Raw genomic sequence first — 4989 nt, 5'->3', positions numbered from 1 at the left:
GAGAGAAGATGCAGTTTTAAAACATCAAGTAATACAAACTGTCAAGTGAGATAAACTGTACTTTTCAAGCAAAGAGGAAAGAAACAGTCAAAGACACAAACAAGTAAACAAACAAACAAACAAACAAACAAACAACAACAACAAACATAATCAAACAACATTACAAAGCAAACATAAATAAAAAAAATATCGATAAAAGTGTTCACATTTCTTGGAATATGGATCAAGATACGAAATAATCGGAACTGGAAAATATCAAATATCAAAAAGATATCAAAGAAAACGTTATTGGTACGGCACACACTGGAAGAAGATGGGGAATACTAGCTGATATAGGCTCAAAAGACAACATGCAAATAAAAGTATCAAGTATAAAAACAAAGCAAAAAACAATCAAGCATTCTGCGACAGTGAACGTGTTTAAAAAACAAAAACGAAACAAAACAAAAACCGCCTCATTTTTTTTCTGTCGGTTTCAGTCTAATATCAAAGGCAGCAATACTGTTAAAAAACCCACGAAGCTTGTACTAAAACATATATGACGTTTCACTATCTCTTTTTTTAATTTTATTATTCTGTCGGATTTCCAATAAACAGCGAATTATTTGACAAACGTATCCAAATGTTCTTACTGTGGTATGACATGTAACACCTATCAACAAATTAATGAGAAAAAGAAAGAAAGAAAATAAAACTTATAACTGTGCATGTAAAAGGACGAACCAACAATAAAGCGTGATTCACAATGAACACCTGCTTGATATATATATCTATGCTTACATCATTCGAATAGAGACCGTTTCTACACTCTCTGTACGGCGCCATTAATATTGAGGAAAAGTCCTGGATACCATTTAAGGCCGGCTTTCCACCCTGGATAGCTGGTATCTAGCCTGTAAGTTTGATACGTGTGATGACCGCCTTACAGTCACACTTGTATGATATGGCGAAACTTGTCTTCAAAGACTGACCTGATATTACACATGTTCCGATACTCATGAAATGGCGAAACTTGTCTTCAAAGCCAAGCTTGATAATATAGACGTTCCAATACTTATGAAATGGCTGAACTGTCTTCGAAGTCAAACCTAATACTATGGATGTCCCGGTATTCATGAAATGGTGAAATTGTCTTCAAAGCCTAGCCTGAAAATTATTATAAACGTTCCGATATTCATGAAATTGCGAACCAGTCTTCAGTTTAAAAGCCAGTCTAACAAAGATGCTCCGATGTTCGGATAACACAGGAGGTGGATACATGCATACATACCCTTTCTCGCCTTCTTGTGCTGAACTCCCACAGAGAGAGAGATAGACAGAGAGTTGTTCAAATATTGTTCGCAAGGTGAGCCAGAAAGTGGAGTCAGTTCCCTTTATATATGTATCTGTATGTGCCAGGTCTCTGACCGGAACGTCCTTCAGGGTGACAGCAGTCTCCTTGACAAATTAATTGCCATCCACAAACCTGTCTCACATCAACATGGAGGGGTGAGGTAGGTGGAAAGACGGGGGTGAAGAGGACGGGGAGTGAGGATTAACGGAAGTGGGTGGGTGTGGGTGCAGGGGGGGGGGGATGATAGGGGGACATAGGAGAGATGGGGTGGGGCAAAGGACTGGGCTGGGGAGGAAGGAAGGTAAGAGTCAGACATAAATAAAACCATGTACTATGAAGAGAGACAGGCAAGGGGGTGAGGGTGGTGAGGGGTGAGGGGTGTACAGGAAATGTCAGGGGAAGATGTAGAGAACGGCCCACAGAGGCTATGGAAGGGTGGATGGGGACCAGGGAAGGGGGAGGGTTTGTGTGGAGTGTTATGGAGGGCAAGGTGTTGCCCCGCAACGTAAACACTTTGTTGATCATCATCGTCATCGTCGTCATCATCATCACCATCATCATTTTCTTCTTCTTCTGAACTCTCCTCCTCCTCCCCATCCCCCCCTCCTCCTCCTCCCCCTCCTCCTTCTCCTCCGCCTTCTTCTTCTTCTTCTTCTTTTTCTTCTTCTTCTCCCTCCACCTCCTTCTTTCCCCCTCCTCCTCCTTCCTCTCCCTGAACGTCGTGAAGAGCCAATGAGGTGCCGCACAGAAGGACTTTTCACCAGATTCCTAACAGGTCGGTCGGCTGTGTGACAAAGATCGGGTCTCTCCAAATGTTTCGTTTTCCCTTCAGTTCTGCGATGTTGACAAGCCACTGTTTCCTCTGTGTTCCACCACGTCTCCCTCCCACAACAGTTTCTTGAAGGGCTGTTTTTAGCAAGGCCATTGGTTCTTGATGCGTGGACATACGTTGCAGGTTATAAACTATTATTAATAATAATGGTATTTATATAGCGCTGAATCTTGTGCAGAGACAAATCAAAGCGCTTTCCCACCAGTCATTCACATGCATGCATAACTCTAAAACTGGAGAAACTGAAGACAAGGAAGAGGCAGGCAAGGGAGACTATTTTGGGAAGAGGTGGGTTTTAAGGCCAGACTTGAAAGAGCTGAGTGTGGAGACTTGACGAAGCGAAAGAGGAAGTTCATTCCAATTGCAAGGTCCAGAGACAGAGAAAGAACGGCGGCCAACAGTCGAGTGTTTGAATCTGGGTATGCGTAAACAGAAATGTTCTAAAAATGTTTGTTCATGCTTGGATGCAATCAGTAACGTTCACTGAAACTAGAACATGTCGAAGTACTATGCTGTACCCTTGCATGATAGTCAGTCGTATTCAACTGTGGCCATTAGAACAGCAGAGGAGGTAACCGACTATATGGGCTAGAATTTGATTATAGTGGAGTGTCTTGCCCAAGTAACATCCCAACTCTCTCGGCCAAAAAGGTTTTAGGACAGTCGGTGTTTGGCTGGTTCCCAAAGGCCAACTAGTCCCCAGAGCTGCAGCACAAAGAACCAGTGCAATCTTGCCTCCGAGTTTGAGAGTCATTGTCCTTCACAAAAGACTAAGCTGTAAATGATTTCCCTTAACATCGCGCAAAACAGGGTAAAGTAGAAAAAAAAATGTAGTTCATTAAAATTGCTGAGCTGACATAACTAATCAGCTTCACTGTGATTTAAAAAAAATCTACTAGAAGTGATACTACTGATATTTCCGAAAAATACAAATCTAAACCTTGTCAAATACCTTACGTGACCAATCTAAATACTAAACAGTCAGTAACCTTTAACATTTGACAAAATAAAAAACAACAACAACACGCCAATAAATGTAAATGTTTCGCTTTTTCTTTTTAAGATAGATAGATCGACAGGCATATAGATAGACAGACAGATAGACATATAGATAGCTAGACAGACAGGTAGACAGACAGACAGTTAGAAAAAGATACAGAGAGAGAAAGGGAGGAAGAGAAACGAAACGAAGCGAAACTTTTATTTCAGCAGGGTAATAAGATAAGCAAGGACATATGAACGATGATCTTTGTAGTTGCATTTCTTGTGAAGAGAGAGATAGAGAGAGAGGGGATGAGAGAGAGTGTATGTGTGCGTGTGTGTGCGCGTGGTGTGTGTGTGCGTGGTGTGTGTGTGGGAGGGGGGGGAGGGGTAGATGTGCAATGCGGTTTGGCTGACTGAAATGGAGAGGCACGTAAATTTCAGTAATCTGTATATTTGTATATAGTTATTTCCATTTGGTGGCATTTAATTTATCTTTTTATTTTCTATTCATTTTATTTGTTTGTTGTTTTCTTCTTATGTTGGACATGTGCTGCTGCCAAAAAGAAAATCTCTGTACCAAAGTAAAGACAATAAAGTTTGTGTATTGTGTATTGTATTGTATTGTGCTTTTTTTCCACCCAGCCCTGGACATAAAAAAACACGCACAAAAACGCAAATATCAAGCATAAGAAAAAAATCAAGGTACTAGATCGAGAAAAAAAAAAAAAAAAAAAAGAAGGAAGGAGGGGGGTGCTGTGCGGGAGAAATAATCCAGCGACCACAAACAAAATTACATAAACACTCACGTACTCGGGGGAAAAAATGTTACAAAGGGAGATAGAAAAAATAATTAAAGAAGAAAAAACGATAAAAGTCAGGCATCATATACTACTCACACACAGACAAACTAGGACATTATTAAGACAACCAAACATATGTTATGGGTGAGGGTGAAGTGGAGTGATGGCCTAGAGGTAACGCGACCGCCTAAGAAGCGAGAGAATCTGAGACCTTGAGTGGTGGTCTGGACGCTAGTCATTCGGATGAGACAATAAACCGAGGTCCCGTGTGCAGCATGCACTTGGCGCACGTAAAAGAACCCACGCAACAAAAGGGTTGTTCCTGGCACAATTCTGTAGAAAAATTCACTTCAATAGGAAAAACAAATAGAACTGCACACAGGAAAAAATACAAAAAAATGGGTGGCGCTGTAGTATGGCGACCCGCTCTCCCTGGGGAGAGCAGCCCGAATTTCACACAGAGAAATCTGTTGTGATAAAAAGAAATACAAATACAAATTATAAAAAAAAACAACCCCACAAACAAACACAGTTATTGACTTGAAGAGAATAAATCAGATATTGTGATGTGTTACCTGTGAATTTAGGTTCTTAAAAAGGAAAGTTTTGTAAGCTGATTTAAATGAACTGATACTGCTTTTATTTTTAATATATTCTTGTAAGGAGTTCCAAAGTGTCCCCCCTGAGTATGCCAGACGAGAAAGACAGAGAGAGATAGACAGAGACAAAGAGAGAGACAGAGAGAGATAGACAGAGACAAAGAGAGAGACAGAGAGAGAGAGAGAGAGAGAGGGGGGGGGTATGGGTGAGGGCGGGGGTGCAGGAAATGTCAGGAGACGATGTGGAGAACGGCCTACAAACGTTATGGACGGGTGAAGGGTGAAGGTGTGGAGGTGTGGAGAGTTAGGAGGAACGGGGCGGTGGAGGGGGGGGGAGGGCCAAAGTATTGCCGGGGAAGGGGTGCGGGGGGAGGAGGAGGGGGGGGGAGGTAGGGAGAAGTAGGCTGAAGGCTTGTTTAGTCACTGCCAGGAAGAAGGTGG

General features: G+C 41.9%; 1 long non-coding RNA gene across 1 annotated transcript in view; it reads right to left on the bottom strand.

The window, feature by feature from the left end:
- Window positions 1-1362, bottom strand: part of LOC143287418 (uncharacterized) — a 5567-nt gene extending 4205 nt beyond the window's left edge. Inside the window, exon 1 of the long non-coding RNA XR_013055955.1 lies at window positions 1271-1362. This is a non-coding gene — a long non-coding RNA (uncharacterized LOC143287418). The remainder of the gene's footprint in view (window positions 1-1270) is intronic.
- Between the last annotated feature and the right edge of the window lie 3627 nt (window positions 1363-4989).

This window comes from Babylonia areolata, chromosome 11 (genome assembly GCF_041734735.1).
Source record: "Babylonia areolata isolate BAREFJ2019XMU chromosome 11, ASM4173473v1, whole genome shotgun sequence".
NCBI lineage: Eukaryota > Metazoa > Mollusca > Gastropoda > Neogastropoda > Buccinidae > Babylonia > Babylonia areolata.
The sequence above is the reverse complement of the archived record's forward strand: the minus strand, read 5'-3'. Positions and strand labels throughout refer to the sequence as shown.